Genomic DNA, 18,166 nt, shown 5'->3' on the forward strand with positions numbered 1-18,166 from the left:
GGGGGGGGGGGCAGCGTGGCGTCTCCAGGCAAGCAGCTGGACTTGCAGGGACGCTGCCAGTGCAAAGCAGGAGGTGGAGGCCTCCCGGCGCAAGCATGCGTCTTCACCTCTGCCTACTGGCTGAGGAAGACGACGAGCGACGAGGTAGGTGGGCTGGGCTGGTCAAGTTGGGCCGGCTACAGGTAAGTGTGCCAGGTAGATTCCTTTCTCCTCTCTCTGTTTCTGTTTTTTTTGTTCTGTTTGTTTTTATTTTATCTTTGCCACTTTTTTTAAAAAATTCAAAACAGTTTCAAAAACAGTGTTAATTATCCTCTAATAATTTCATGTTGCAAAATGGACTTTTCCAAATGCACATAAAATATATCAGAGGTATTTGAAGATATATCCTATATATATTTGGGTATATTTCCAAATTCAAATAGGATAGTGATTTAAATTTAGTGCCCAAAATATTCTACAAAAATGTTCCCAATTTTTGGTTTGGTCTCAAAGCCTTGCCAAAATTAACAAACATTTATGAAGGCATTTTGGAAACAATGAATGCAATGTAAAGGGTTCTTGCCCTTCTTTTAAATTGATTTCTGAGGCTTTCACTTTCCTCATTTCAAGTTTCTTGAAATTAACAGGATGCATGATGCTCACTGATGCAACTATCTCCAAACAATTCTAAGGATGTGACAACTCACCCCCACTAAACAAGAATCTTGTCCCAAGATTCAAGCGTGAGGTAAGAAGACAGAGGGGCACAAGACCGACACAATCTTCACGATCCAAGTTGCACCTCATAAGGTTGTTGATTCATAGCATACGTTGATCTTGACATCCTTGCTTTTGAGATCTTCGTCCACGAGATGATGACGGAAAGAAACTCTACTAGGATTGATCTTCCCAAAGATCGAACTATACAATCTCAACTCACGGAATGAGATGTTGAAACATCTCGAGTTGAGACACAAAACACATCGAGAGGGATGGAAGAACAAACGACGAGGTTTGATTTGTGGGCAGTAATTCCACGCTTAGAAAGATGGTGGATGGTGTCAAGGTGGCGAGGAAATAATTGCCATGATCCCATAACGGGGCACCTTGGGAAAAGTGACTCAATGGATTGTTCCCTTAAGTGGCAAAAAGAATTACTTTTGATCCATAGATCATTGAAACTCTTCATACCAACTTAAGGCAATTTACAATTGATCGTTTGAAAGAGCTCGAAGAAATGGCAAACTCGGACTAGGATGGATGACGTGGACTACCTTGTTGAAGACAACGCAATGGATGATTTTTGCTTATCACCGGAGATGGATGGGACCCATGGTAGGACCACTTTGAGGATGATCTTGGTTAGTAATTACTGAGAAGGGTAGTCCGTAGTAGGATGACACAATGGCGGTGCAAGCTGGGAACAAAATGCAAATGCTAGGAATGATTCTAGTAATTGGGGAGAAACCCAACAGTAGAGAGAGATTCCACTATTTGAAAGGTTATGGCATAATCGAAGAAACTGAGAACGGATCCCAATTAATGACGACGATAAATCCTAGTGCTTGCGCGTGCTCTCAAGAACTTGAGCATTTCCGTATTCATCAAGGTTTTACCAATATCCGTGTCAAGGATCCTGGCAACACGACTTACTACCATGATGACTAGTGATGGATGATGCGGATACAAAGGAAGATAACACTTTCTCAGATTTCACCTTAGCGATGCCAAGGGAACAAAATCTGGATGATCGACCGAGAGACATTTAGCACTCCACTTCTAATGTTTTCCTTGATGTGCTAGGATAACCAATTTATTAATACGATTTGGTATCTAGGACATCAAGTAAAAAGTCGGACTTCGGGAGCACAAGAATCCGTAAGGATTAACTACGGAGGTAAATCCTACAAATTCCTCATGGGGAGGTGGCCAACTTTCTTCAATCGAGATACTACAATAATAGGTCTTCCGGCTGGATGTGTTGGCCACGACATCCACTTTACCGGTTATCGAGGGACCAATATTATAGTTCTTGGAAAATGCTCCAACCATAATATCTACCTGAGATTCAGATCTGGTTGGTGTCAGGATATTCCAGACTCATTGAGTCTAGAAAGGAGAATGAAAGTTTGCAACATAAATCGACGAGACGATGTTGCGAGATTCTCGGGGAATGAACTGCGATAGCAAGCTCCAAAACATGAGTTGGTTCTGCTACAACATGTGAACACGTTGTCCCAGACAAGCGTGACCATGTGGTAGTCTTATAATAAAATACTACCAAGTTCAGGTTGGGGAACCATCATCGAGGATAACGAAGTCCTGACATAAGTCATGATTCTTAAGAAGGAACTTCTTCTCCTTGAACAAATCAGTCAGTGGCTTGGTGTGCTAGGAAACACATATAGAATGGAGGCGGCCAACCTATCAAACCATAGAGTACTCCGCACATATGCGTGACTAACTTGGGAAGATTCCAGAGGAAACAAAAACAATCTTTCTCGAATTCACGGAGGCAACTTGCATTGATTGCACGTTAACTAGAGGAAGTCACTTCTTTCATCTAGACAGATACTTCATGAACAGAGCACGAAGAAAAATGCTTACACAAGTTTCCAATGCTAGCTGGATGTTCAACATGAATCATGGAGGAGACAAAATGTTGCTGATGGACTCAACAACAACTCATCGGAATTTCCATATCACTAGACTTGCACCATCATGTGAACAATGTGTTAGTATTGGTCAGACCTAAAGATGTAATGGTGTATGCTCGAGGGATCAACCACGAGTAAGACAACATTTCGAACATCGTTGGTACTGATTTGATTTGACGATAGCCCACACTCAAATCAAAGGATTGATAAGACAATAGGTCCAACAACTGATCACAGGGACCAATCGATGAAGATATCATCTTTCTTCAGCACACACACACAAAAAGATATCCCTTAAAATGAAGTAAGTCAGACAAGCTTTTATCTTCCAACTCTCCAAGTTGTTCTCTAGCTCAACCAACTAGCTCAGGCATATCCAACACAGATTCTTGGAGAAGGGGTGTTTTATAAGAAAACCAACTTGATCGCGAGCTCAACATAGCGGTCAGGGGACAACCCGGTGATACTTCTGAGAGGATATTCAGAAAATCACGAACCACCGATATGTTATTAAGCTCGGGAATAACCCTGCTTTTCAGGGCAAGACGATATGATCAAATAAGCGAGGGATTGGCACAATCCTAATTCATTGATCGATGTGTGCACCAGGGAAAATGGACTTGGTAGCATGCTCAACCTTAGGGTGATGAATCAAAATCAACACGCTAAGAATGAGGTTAATCTCCATTTAACTACCAAGCAACTCCGGAGTATAGATTTCACGCATCACGGTTCACTTGTCGGTGATCCGGTTACAATAACACGGGGACCGAGGAATGAATAATGATGGCAGGAAGTATCACTGTATCAAGAGTTCATAGGATGGTGGGCAATTCCATGACATTCTTGATATAAAGATGGTAATGCTCCAAGGTAGAACAGAATCAAAAGCTGGATTAGCATTTGATTTGCGGATTACAACTGCTTTGATCCAATCCCGGATATGGATGAGGTACTGGAGTTTGTTTCTCCTAGTCATTCTGGAATAGAATGGCTTGACAAACCACAAGAATAATAGGCATCTACAGCGAATGCACGCCTACACTTGACTATCAATTGATAGGCTATGGTTGGAATACAACTAAAGGGGGACAACTCAAAGAACATATAATTTTCTGAGTTGTGGATGCATGGATTAGTATGTCGAACAAAGTCCAACATGTTTCTTCCAGATAACCCATGCAGAAAATAGAATTGGCAGAGTCACAATAGAATGGAGAACTCATCAAGAGCAATCTGGTTGCGATCTTTTGGTTCAAAGAACTTCCGCCATAAGCGGTTCATAGTATTTAGAAGAAGGAGATACCACAGACCCCGAAGACCTAAAGGAACGAGCAAACACTATCAACATGAAGTAAGTAGGGTGAATCTCGGGTTCAAAACCCAGAAATAGAAGGCCTACTAACTAAATGGCATCACGGGATGCTTTCGAGAATGATGGCCATAATCATCACACTGATAATACCAAACATGGCTAGATTACTAGGTGACTCCCTAAAACACCTAGGGTCATAATAATAGCTCCAACATATATGTTGAGGCAATAGAGTACCTCAACTCACCGATTAGTGTGGTTGAACTGGCCCAAAGGGACATCGGGAACAGAAAGAAGGGATTTGCAAATGCATCAGAATATTTGGACACCTGGAATGACTCGGACAGCATAACGGTTGTAAATGCTCAAAATGATTTGAGACATCCTGCAAAATGGTGGCATAACCACTCAACATCACAATATCAAAGTTTTGAGGCCAGCTATGTCATATGGAAGTAGTAGGAACTGAACTAAGGCTTGAACTCAACAATCGTAGGCAACTACGGTTTAGTAACACGTCATCCTGAGAGATAGAAGAGAAGCCTAGTTCTTAAGCCCGTAGAAAAGATAAGATGACTCAGATCAGGAGATCATGAGGATAAGGAGTAAAAAGAGCCTTACGTTCCCATCCACAATCAATTCCCTTATATAACTAAAGCATTTCTAGACACGACTTTGACCAGCTTGGCTTGGTACTCCTACAGTCAGTCAGGCAGGACCCCGATTCCAAGTCACATCAATCTAGCCGGTAACACCTCATATCACTTTGCGGCCTCACGCACGGTATTCCCATGGGTGTCGCCTTACCATGGTCCGGGACCGTTTGCGCCTTTTGGCTCACGTATATGATAGTGTCGCTAGCATCCATATGACAGAGAACCCGGGCCGACATGGCTAGTCGTGAACCCAAAGCGGCACTAACCTATGGGGACAGGCATACATGAATCACATCGAGCGTTTCGGTCCGCAGCGTGTGAAGCCGGGCTATAGCACTGGGCTAACAGGACTCCGGGAACCCGGGCTGTAGCAGGCTAGGCACGACTCAGGATGTCACTTCGTGATATTTCCCCGAAGGGAAAGACACAGGAATGAAGTGAAACACATGCCGGCCAGTCAAGTGTCCTGAGCAGTAGTGCTGGGCTAACAGGACTCCGGTGAACCGGGCTGTAGCGGACTACTATGACTCATGGAAGCACTAGACTACATTTCCCCATAAGAGAGGCTGCCAAGGATAAACAACTAGTTTGTCGGATCCCACACATACCAAGCATTTCAATCATACACACAATATGCTTGATATGTGTAAATACAACATGGCATCACAACATAACTCTAAAACTTAAGTATTTATTCATTAGGCTCCGAGGAGCGAGATATTACAAACATGGGTCTCATGACCCAACAATCATAGCATACAATGCAAAGCACATGCGGAAGCTAAACATGTCTGAGTACAGACATCTACAAATGGAAAAAGGCTAAGAAGCCTGACTATCTACCAGATCCTGCCGAGGGCACAAGATCGTAGCTGATGTATCAAGCTAAACGTCGAAGTCCACGTGAAACTACTAGCGAGACTGAAATCTCTCTGCAAAACATAAATTAAGCAAACGTGAGTACAATTGTACTCACCAAGACTTACGTCAGAACTAACTACATATGCATCGGTATCAACAAAGGGGGGTGGTGGTGGAGTTTGACTGTAGCAAGCCAGCTTTGACTCAGTGGCTAACCTGAACTACGACTGCAAGCAACTCTTTTGAGGTGGCGCACACGAGTCCACATATTCACCATATCAATACACCACTATGGAGCCACTCCCGTCTCCCTACGAGAAGGCCATCCATAGCACTCACACTTATCTTGCGAGTTTTATAGTATCCACTTTCACTTGTCTATGAACTGTTATATACACCACTATGGATCCGCTCCCGTCTCCCTACGAGAAGGCCATCCATAGCACTCACACTTATCTTGCGAGTTTCATAGTATCCACTTTCACTTTTCTATGAACTGTTATAGGCAACCCAGAAGTCCTTTACCGCGGACACGGCTATTCGAATAGATGATGTTAACCCTGCAGGGGTGTACTTCTTCACACATGCTCTCCCCACTTACCGCCGTTTACACGACATGTACTCGACAACCTTCAAGCGGAAGCCCAACGAGGGTGTCGGGCACGGCCTACCTAAACACTCAAGTCTCTAGTCCAGGTTTATCGCCTATCCAGGTTCCATCCACAGGGAGTCCGGCCGAGGTTTCCACATACGGCCCCGAACGATGTGAACAGGGTTCCCGAGACACCAAACGGGCGCCCGGTACACCGTGCCACGGTGTATCTACCGCATCATAGCCCACCCCTAGGGTCAGCGCTACGCACAGCGGGCAACACATATTCTATAAACACCAGAAACTAGTTGCAACTCCTGGACAGAGGACAAGGGTGATCAAGAGGCCGAGAGGGTCCATTGGTTTCAGGCCCAATGCGTGGTAGTAACTGTTTCATGGATCACAAACACAGAACTCAGTGCCTAAGGACGGTATCAATGAGACAACCCACCATGTACTCCTACATGCCCTCTCACCGCTACCTTTACCAAATCGTGTTCACAAACTTAGCTCTCAACTGTAGGACATGTTTACACACCTCTGATCCATCCCCGATGAATCAGACCTGACTCAACTCTAAGCAGTAGAAGGCATGACAAACAAGCATGAATGAGTAGGCACATCAGGGCTCAAACAACTCCTACTGATGCTAGTGGGTTTCATCTATTTACTGTGGCAATGACAGGTCATGCAGAGGATAAGGGGTTCAACTACACAAACAAGTAACAAATGAATCGTTGTTGTCCTAATGCAGTAAAAGAGAGCAGGAGCGAGAGAGTGGGCTTGTATCAGAATGAACAAGGGGGTAGTGCTTGCCTGGCACTTCTGAAGATAACATTGAGTCTTCATCAGTGTCAACGATCACAGCGTCGGAGCAGCGTCTACCGAGAGGGGACAATTACCGGCAAACAAGGAAGAGCACAATCAATGCGATGCAACAATATGATGCATGATCATGACATGGCAATATGCTATTGATTGAGCTAATGCAACTAGCAACAAGTTAAATGGAGTTGGTTTGAACACTAGGTTCAAATTGAAATTCAAATATGAATTCAAATAGTGCATTATCATGTTTTGGACTAAACAGCGAGGTTAAGTTGTTCAAACATGCATGAAAATGCCATATTCAGATTCCTTGGATTTTTCTGATCATTTTTCATATATAATTTATTTGATTTGGAGCTACGGTTGATTAACTATTAATTTTAGAAGTTTTGCAAATTTTCTGGAATTTTCTGAATTATTATAAATCCAGAAAACCATTACCGCGTCAGCATGACAACAGCATTGCGTTAGGAGGTCAACTGGGTTGACCCAGGTCAAACCTGACGCATGGGACCCAATAGTCAGTGGCTTAGGGCTGGTTAGGGTCACAGACATGTGGGCCTGGTCAATGGCCACGTCAGCCGGGTCAAAGATGACGCGTGGGGCCACTGGATTAATCTAAAATAAAAAGGGAATAAACCCAGGGTTAACTTGGGTGCGGGGCCCATATGTCAGTGAGAGAGCAGGTTAATTAGCGGGGTAATTAGTCCCTAACAACGGTGCCACGTCAGCACGCCGGAATTGAACATCGGCGAGCACGCGAACGCGTCGGCGATGCTCGGGAACGCGCTACGGGCGGCGGTTGGACGTGCTGCGGGCACCACAAGGAAGCCCTCGCTCGGCCGCATCCAGGGGTGCTCGCAGCTGGGCGCAGGGTGGCCGGGGTCGACGGCGGCGACCACTTGGGCGGCGGCCGGAGTTCGGGTGGTGGCGGGTTTGGCGTTACGGCTTGCATTCGAGAAAAGTAGCAGGCTAGAGAGGCACTAGGCGTTGCTACGAGCGCAACGGCACACGCACAGGACCAATTGGTCACCGGAGCCACGTCGGCGACGAGACCAGGTGGCATGGCGATTCGGTCGGCAAGGGGGCGACGGCTACGGGGCATAATCGAGCTCGGGAAGAGGGGGGTTAGACGCAGGAGCTCACAGTGCTTTGGACGGAAGGCTCGAGGGGCTCGGGGAAGGCCTGCAGACGGCGGAGCGGCGATGGCATTCCTCGGAGCCCGAGGAAGAAGATGAAGCCGATGCCGGCGGTGCAGCGCCTACAAGCTCGAGCGCGTCAGCTTGGGGACGTCGGGCGTTGTAGTGAAGCTTCTGGATGCGTCGAGGGGGCGAGGGGATGGCAGTGGGCGCAGCAACGGCGAGCGGCGGGGCTGCGTTCGGTGCGTGCGAGCGAGAGAGCCAGGGGAGGGGATGGGGACGAGAGAGAGTGAGAGAGAGGCGGGGGGGCAGCATGGCATCTCCAGGCATGCGGCTGGACTCGCAGGGATGCTGCCAGCGCGAAGCAGGAGGTGGAGGGCTCCCGGCGCATGCGTGCGTCTTCACCTCTGCCTAATGGCTGAGGAAGACGACGAGCGACGAGGTAGGTGGGCTGGGCTGGTCCAGTTGGGCCAGGTAGATTCCTTTCTCCTATCTCTGTTTCTGTTTTTTTATTTTGTTTGTTTTTATTTTATCTTTGCCACTGTTTTTTTAAAATTCAAAACAGTTTCAAAAACAGTGTCAATTATCCTCTAATAATTTCATGTTGCAAAATGGACTTTTCCAAATGCACATAAAATATATCAGAGGTATTTGAAGATATATCCTATATATTTGGGTATATTTCCAAATTCAAATAGGATAGTGATTTAAATTCAGTGCCCAAAATATTCTACAAAAATGTTCCCTATTTTGGTTTGGTCTCAAAGCCTTGCCAAAATTAACAAACATTTATGAAGGCATTTTGGAAACAATGAATGCAATTTAAAGGGTTCTTGCCCTTCTTTTAAATTGATTTCTGAGGCTTTCACTTTCCTCATTTCAAGTTTCTTGAAATTAACAGGATGCATGATGCTCACTGATGCAACTATCTCCAAACAATTCTAGGGCTGTGACATTGAGCCACGAGGACTCAGCAATTCCATTACCATGGGTATCAAGACTAGCAAAGCTTAATGTGTATGGAAAGGATAAGTGGTGAGGTTGTAGTAGCACTAAGCATTATGTGGGGGCTAACTTCCAAGTACAAGAGTAAGATGAGAAACTACGCAAACGGTCGCAAACTAGTAATGATCAAGTAGTGATCCTGAACTACTTACGTTCAGACATAACCAAACCGTGTTCTCTTCTCGAATGCAACCAAAAAGAGATAGTCACGGTTACGCACGTGGTTTGTGTATTTTAGTTGAGTTTAGTTCAAATCCACTACAACCGGATATTAACAAATTCCCATCTGCCACATAACCTCGGGCATGGCTCTCGAAATTTTAAACCCTCAAGGGTGTCCCAACTTAGCCCATGACAAGCTCACAATCCGCGGAGACAATCCTCCATCGCGGGACCCTCCGATCAGACTTGGAATCCCCGTGCACAAGATATTTCAACAATGGTAAAACAAGCACAACAAGACCTCCTGACGTGCCGACACCCTGATAGGAGCCGCATGTATCTCGTCTAAGGCCATGATCAGATTGGTCAGCCTATAGGTATATACCAAATACCTCGAATTTCCTCGAGGCGGCCCCGCAGTCTGCCTGGTTTGGACCAACACTCATGAGGAGCAATGGCCCGGGGGTTGATTAAGAGGCCTCGGGTGCTAGCCGGTCCCTATGCAAGTTTTTAGTTGTTATTAGGCAAATGGTAAAACCAATGTTGGGCCTTGCTGGAGGAGTTTTATTCAAAGCGAACTACCAAGAGGGGCCCATAAACCCTCACCGTGTTAGAGACGCAAAATCAAGGAACATAACACCGATATGATGGGAACTAGGGCGGCAAGAGTTGAACAAAACACCAAGCAAAAGGCTAAGCCTTCCTCCTTTTACCAAGTATATAGATGCATTAATTAAATAACATATATTGTGATATCCCATCATATCCTACAATCCATGTCCCAACATGGATCAACCTGCAACAAGCAACGCTATAAGAGGGGCTGAGCAAAGCGGTAACATAGCCAAACAACGGTTTTGCTGGGATGGTGGAAAAGGTTAGAGGCTATCATGGCAATTTGGGAGGCTTGATAAACAAGTGGTAGGTAGCGCGACATAGCGATAGCCTCGAGACAACTAGCATAACAAAGATAGTAGTGAGATCCAAGGTGACGGTCATCTTGCCTGAATCCCGCTAGGAGGAAGATCGAGTCCGTGAAGAAGAAGATGAACCAACATAGTCGAATGGATCCTCACAATCGCAATGTAACCGGAACTTTCCTGGACAAGCGCAACCAGAAAGAAGCAAACATCATGGTAAACACACAAGCATAAACATGGCACGATGCACAAACAAGTATGATACATGTCTGGTTTAAATAGCATGGCATGGCATGGCAAATTGCAACAAACAATACTACAAATTAAGTTGAGCTCAATATGCAACGAGTTGCATATTAACGAAACACCACATCAATTATATAGTTCACTCTCGGTTATGTACCCAACAACATTAAATGTTGGTTAACATGGAAAGAGGTGAGGCATAAGTAAACTACACATTTTAGCCAATTTAAATGAGGCCGGAAACAACAAACAACAATTCTAGAAAATCCCCATATGCATATTTTGAATTTGGTACTGTTCTGACCTAAAACATATTTTAATGTTGTTAAACACGCAAAGTAATGCCACCATGTTAAACTATGCATTTTTCTACCCCATTTACATATAAATTTATTTCATTCAGAGCTACGGTTATTTAGTTATGAAATAAATCATTTTAGCATTAAATTTCAGCAAATTTAATCAAACAACATTTTAAACATAGATGAAAGTGGCATATTATGAAACTAGATGAAATTCTAAGCATTTTACATGTTTAAATCATTTTGATCTGATGCAAGGTGGAAGAGTTATTAAATGCATGAACTAAATGGGTTTTTCTGCAAATCTGCACACTCTGGATAAATAGCTGAATTCGTGAGAGCAGAAAAAAACATAGCAGGCCACATCTAAAACTGGGCTATACAGGAACATGGGCGTAGCATAACAGGAGTCGCATGGGGAGAGGAATAAGCGGGCGCTCACGAAGGGCATCGGCCCAAGTCGGTGTAGGAGGTAGCAGGCTAGGCCTTGGCCAGCGAGGTAGAGAGGCGATGACGATGCTGGCATGGTCAACGGCGCGAGCGGCTACATCTAGGCGAGCGAAGCAGAGGGCGCAGCGCGGCGGGACTGCAGCGGCGGAGGCAGCGGCTCAACGCAAGCAGGGCACTGCGGCTCCGAGAACATGGCGGGGAGGCCGCGTTGTAGGGGAAGCGGAGACCCAGCGGATCCTAGCGGAGCATGTCGGCAGCGATGTCGGACCATGGAGAAGCACGAAGCGGCCTCGGCGATGGTGGTCGATGCAGAAGGTTCATGCAGCGCGGAGACGGGGCCGCCCCACGTGAGAAGCTGGGTGCAGGCGCGGCGGCGCTGCCGGAAGAGAAGCAGGAAATAGGGAAGTGTTCAAACGACGGCAGCGACGACACATGCGCGGCGGGACGCGGGCGTCCTCCTCCTCTTCTCAAAGCAGAGGCCGGACCTGGTGTTGGCGGCGCGTAGGAAGAAGACGACAGCGAGGAGCAGCGGCGATGGGGCTCTGGGGACGGGATCCGAAGGGGAATGCCAGCGAATGGACGGAGGCCCTCGGACCCTGTCGGACCTAGCGGCGGCCGGTGATGTTCTCTATTACATAGGAGACAGAGGGAGTCCGATTAGAGAGATCGATAGGAAGGAGGGGACGGAGGAGAAGGTGCGGCAACCTGCTGGTGGTGGGGAGCTTTGGCGACGACGGACTGCAGAAGGCGAGCCTTGGAGTGCTGGTGCTCGAGGCGAGGGAATCTCCTCGAGGATGAGGAAGAAGCAGGGCACAATGGCAAGGGCCTTGGACGGTGGCTTGACTCCTGATGGGGCCGAAGAAATAGGGAGTTGAGAGAGGAATGTCAAAACGAAGAGAAAGGAGAGGGACGGCAGGTAAGATACCATGGGTGGAAACTCCGGCGAGGTTGTTGCTGCTACTACTAGGATGGCAGGGGCACAAGGCCATGGCGATCTAGTTCGTGGAGGCAGGGGAGCTTGGAGCCTCGGGCAAGAGCTCCTGGATCGAGGGATCAACACTGGTTTGATCGATGGATGGATTGGGTGGTTCGGTGGGAATCGAGGAGGGACAGGGGAGGCGCTGGATCAAGCGGGGTGGCGAGAGCTGGTTGGGGAGGGACTAATCTGGGAGGATCCCGAGGAAAAAGGTGCGAGGGTGTGGGTGGCAGAGCGCCGGGACTGATGGGACATCTCCCTAAATTCTAGGGTTAGGCTCATTTATATAGTGAGTGAGATTAGGGTAGGGGCTGTATCAACCTTACGATCGTAATCAGACGGCTCGGGAAATTTAGGCTAGGAGAGTCCAACAAAAAAACTGGAGATATTTTAGAGATGTTTGGGGATGATCCGGACCCATCGGTCATGATCGTGCGGGTCGGGTTCGGGAGAGGTTTTCGGACATTGCGTGAGGGGATCTAAGAGAGGTCGACAAAGACAAGGTGCCTAACAAAAGGCCATGGAGAAGAAGAGAGAAGAGAGCCGTCCGGTTGATATGAGAGGAGGTCAACAAAGACAAGGAAGAAGCGGCAACTATGAGTGGATGCAAGTTTTGAAAACATGATGGCAACAGAGTGCCGATGCAATGCGAATGATGACATGATGAATGCAACAAACAAATAATTAACACAGCTAAGATGCAAAACATGAAAGGCATCTGGAGCATCGGTCTCGGGCCGTTACAGAGCGGCCGAGGAAGAACTAGTATAGTGGGAGGAGGCGTGTTCTTGAGCTGGTGGGGGAGAGGAAACCCAACAAACAAACATTTGTTATTGACTATTGCCACACATTTCATCAAAATATCTGTCCATTCCTTGTGAAAGGCATGAGAATTTACTAAATGGCACCAGCATGCTTTTCCAGGCCGTTCTTGTGCACCCTTTCACACACCAATTGTTTGAACTTGAATTATGTGCATTAATGCCTAGGAAATCCACATAATCCCCTAAATATGGCAAGTGAACCCGGAAAAGTGCCTAATTTAAACATGGTGATTTGCAGGTTGTATGTTCATCGTAGAAAAAAACTCGTGGACAAAGGACAAAGGTAATTTGGACCCCCCCTTCAATCTTGGTGATTCCCCCTCGAAACCATGAAACTTCCTCGGCGATGGTTCAATTTATGAAAGGCGTGCATGACGATATTTTTACTAGGGCACGGTAAGGCCATACCATGGCACTACACCAGGCATCATGTTTTCCAAGCATGTATTTCATTTTTGTATAGTTGTTAACCCACTAAATGAAGTGTTTATGGTTGACTATTGCCACACATTTCCTTGAAATATCTTCCCATTCCTTGTAAAAGGCATGAGAATGTACTAAATAGCACGACCATGGTTTTCCAGACTATTCTTGTGCACCTTTTCATGCACTGATTGTTCGAAGTTGAATTATATGCATAATTAATCCCTAGAAAATGCACATAATCCCCTAAATAAGGTAAATGAGTTTCGAAAAATGTCAAATTTAAACATGTTGCATTTGAGGCGGTATGTTGACCATTCGAAAAAAACTGAATGACAAACTAGGATGGAAATTTGGATTCCCCTTCAATCTTGGTGATTTCCCTCTCAAGAGCATTGAACTTCCTCGGTGATGGTTCGATTTATGAAGGGTGTGGATGACGACATAAATCAAACCTTCTCAGCTTTTAACCAGGGCATGGTGAGGCCATACCATGGCACCATGCAAGGCGTCAAGTTTTTCAAGCACATATTTAATTGTTCGATAGTTGATAACCCAGTAAATGACGCATTTGTGGTTGACTATTGGCCCACATTGCATTGAAATCTCTGCCCATTCCTTATAAAAGGTTGGAGAAATTACTAAATACCATGAGTATGGTTTTTCCAGACCATTCTTGTGCACCTTTTCAACCACCAATTGTTTGAATTTGAATTACGTGCATTAATGCCTACAAAATGCACATGATCCCCTAAATATTGTAAATTAACCCGGAAAAGTGTTAAATTTGAACACGGTGATTATTAGGGTTTATGTTCATTGTAGAAAAAAACTCATGGATGAAGGACAAAGGAAATTTGGTTTCCCATTCAATCTCGGTGATTTACTATCGCACACGATTCATTTTCGTCGCCTCTGTGAACCGTGTGTGTTCACTCCCACATGCAAAAGGAAAAAGAAAACCCTCGCCCACTTCATCCCCACTAACTCGCCGCAGACTCCTCCGCCACTCTGCACCCTAAGCTCGACGGCTGTTGGCGGCAGGTGTAGGTTGCGCTCCAAACGCCACGAGATTTTGCCCCTACCGCTTGCCACCGCCTATCTGCACCGACCTTCTAGAATCAGGTCGACTGGGGTTTTCTACGGGATTGGGCCAGGGATTTTTCTCATGGAGAAGGTAATCAACTTAGCGAAATATTCACTCCTATCTTATCGCAGTCCGTCCATCGCTGTTATTGAGAAGGGTCGTGGAATCATTTTTGTTCTAGCTGATTCGTGTTTGTTCATTCATGTGTACAAAGTGCAAACACAAATCGGGCAACTGTGGTCGTGGCCAGTCAGAAACGAAGTTCTATCTCACCATTCTGGATGACTTCAGGGAGCACTCGGTATGTTCAATGTCAACCTACCACGGTCGGCATGGCCTAAACTTGTGAACATATACCCTCTATTGCTACATTATCTATATATTTGCATCAAATCTTTGTTACGTTATCTATTTTTAATTCTATATTTTCATACTTTGCTTTCTTCTATATATTGATCTATTCTATCAGTTACTCCCATATTTGCATCTTGCTCTGTTATTTCAATATATCTAATTTATGATCTTAATTTCATTTCAAGCAGTACGTCCCTTGCTTTGCAAGAACAAGAGTAGATGGAAATCTTGGGCTTTAATTTGTTGATGACTCCCAAGACGTCATATTGACAATGCAATGTGGATTTACAATGACGATTAGTGTAAAACTTGATAAAGATGGTCACTCCTATTTTAATGCGGACCTTTGGAGAAAAATGTCTAAGTGTTCTGAACTGAAAGCTGGCAATAAAGTTCTAGTGCATGCACCATAGCCTAGTCTAATTAACATGGATGTTTACTTCCCCAATGTCATCAGCCGATCAAAGTATGATCGAGGTTAGTGTCCTTTCAACTTTCTCCATGCTGTCATATTACTTAGCAAAATCGGGGTATTTGTTCTGAGTAATTGATCACTATTTAAACAACAAATTGTGATATCATATTCTGACTCCGTTCCTAGGCAGTAACAAATTCTATTTAACAATTTATGTGCACTATATATTCTTCTGCCACGTTCTGAATAAATAATACCTTTCCACCTTTTAAGCAAGATATGTTGGATGCATAGTAAACAATCTGTATGTTACTAAGCATACCAAATTGCACTGTTGCACTGGAAGGACTTGATAATCTGACAGAGATAGCGCAGCGTAGGAACGCTGGATTTTGGAAGAGATTAATTAGACCTATGGTGCACACACTGAACAAGACCAATCGTGTGCACAAAACGCAGGTAAAAAGTCTTATTTTAATGTTGATGCTCATAAACTATATATATCTTCAACAATATGTTACAATTGGTTTTTATTCTACATGTCAACAGAAATTGCCCCCTGTAGCAGTTCCTGGATCGATTTCCCGGCGTGGTCGAATTACACTTGTGCCTGCTAATAACGCGAAAGTGATTGCAAGGTACTGCATTTCCCGCAGAAATGGAACCATTCAAATTAGCAAGTTCTTGCTTCTCATGGCAATGCATCCATATTGGAAAATTGGAGACACTGTTCTACACATGCTCTGCCAAAGCACAGGAGGGCTCTTCCTTTTCAGTGATGAGATGCCGAGTCGCCCTGATCAAGCTGCTTCCAGTGCATAGTTCTAGCTGTTGGCCCTCAGCCTCTTAAAATGTGCTAGTTGTTACTATATATGTTAAGTATGTAGATATGGACCATATGGTTGTTAAAACCATCTTACGAAGATCCTCCTTTTCTCAAATAGTGTAACCACTATATATATGTTACTCAAATGTTGTTACCGAAGTTCATAAATTTTCATGGAAAGTATTAGTATCCTACACACTTCATTGTGTTTAAGCGTGTGCCCGATGTCCAGAAGGAATTTGCATATTAACTATCCATATTTCAAATTCACAAAATGTTAACATAAGGAAACATATGTGCAACATACTAATCAACGCACACGAGTACTCGCAGATGCATCGTGTGCGATACTCCTAGCCACCGCAAGCAACTTGTTTGTATTTTTTAAAGTTTTTTGTACACACAAAATCACACATGAAGTAACTATATTGACCGTCTGTGTTGTAATTTCTCATCGCAAATAGTTCATCCGAGTCAGCTGCTTGCCACGTATCACATACATCTAGTTTACACGACTCGTTTGTGTTCTTTTGGCTCATCGCAAATAGTTCATCCATGTGAACTGTATGCCGCATATCACACACATCTTGTCAAGTTGAACCGTTTTTGTTTTGTTCCCTAATCGAAAATTGTTCGTCCGAGTGAATCGTATGCCGTATATCACACACACATTGATATGGCTTCCCATTTCTATTGTTCTACCTCGTCGCAAACAGTTCGAATGGATTAACCGTGTGTCTTGCATCACACACACATTGATATGGCTGCCCGTTTTTGTTGTTCTGCCTCACCACAAACAGTTCGAATGGATTAACCGTGTGCCCTGCATCGCACACGCAACAAAAATTTGAACCGTGTTTGATGGATCCTCCATCGAAAATGTTTTGCACCTTTTTTGACAGTTTTTTACACCACCGTTTGCGATTATTGCATCGCGCACATTTTCGGCAAAGGGTCTCTGATCGTAGTGTCGCATTAGCAGTATCCTGCAGTAGTTAATGTATAATAATTGACAAATGTTATTTTTTTCAATTTTTAACACTAAACTAATTTGGTATCATCTTCGCTACAGAAAAAGTTTGACATGCATCTTTGGGCCACATGCACGTGGTGGTTCTAGGACACTCACTCGTGTGTGACTCTCTCTATGGCCCCGTGAGGTCATCGTCCAACACTATGACCTGCGATGAGACAGGTTAATTTGACTAACAAGGATGGTCATTTTTTGGTTTTTGCTACATATAGTAGGAGTATATATAGTACGCGTCAAAGAGGGTGGCCAGTGGCAACATATACTACGCGTCATATAGGACAGTCAATAGCATGTGATGCTTCAATCCGTTGGCCCACAAGGTTGTCCTCCATCACTTTGACCCAACAAGGAGATTTCTTTTTGGGTTGTGTTGTGGTAGGAGTATATAGTACGCGTCGAAGAGGGGAGGAGGGGGCCAGGGCAGCTCATACTACACACACACATCATGAACGATCTCGCTCTGTGTGGGGACTTTTCCGTTTTCGAGGCACGTGCCAAAAGAATTTGTGCATATTGGGTATTAAAATAGCACCAACACCTTGGGCCATGTGCAGATGATGGTTGTCACTCATTCTCGTGTGACGCTTCCGTCCATGGACCCATGAGGTTGTTGTCCATCTAATATTTGACACAATGAGAAAGGTAATTTGACAAACAAGGAGGATTATTTTCGGGTTGTGTTATGGTACGTAGGAGTATATATTACGCGTCGAAGAGGGGAGGGGGCAGCATATACTGCGTGTCATGAACCTTGGTTCATGTTGGGGACTTAAAGTTTTCTAAGGAAGGTGCCACATCAAAGTTCTACATATATATTAGGTATTCAAACATCACAACCACACATCTCCATACATGTGTTTGGCCCTCATGCAAGCGATGGCAGTTGTCCTCCAGCATCACTCACAGGGTTGTCGGCGAGATGCTTCGTCCACCTGTGTGTGCCCCCTTCGTAAATCACTTTGACCAACAGCGATAGAAGTTAATTTGACGTATAATTAGGAGGGGATTAAATTTTGGTTTGTCTTATACAGTACGTTACATGCATGTCATGATGTGAAAGATAACATTTATACTTTGACCTCATGTGTATGCATGGATCCCTCCCACTGGGTCGAA

This window comes from Triticum dicoccoides, chromosome 2A (genome assembly GCF_002162155.2).
Source record: "Triticum dicoccoides isolate Atlit2015 ecotype Zavitan chromosome 2A, WEW_v2.0, whole genome shotgun sequence".
Taxonomy (NCBI): Eukaryota; Viridiplantae; Streptophyta; class Magnoliopsida; order Poales; family Poaceae; genus Triticum; species Triticum dicoccoides.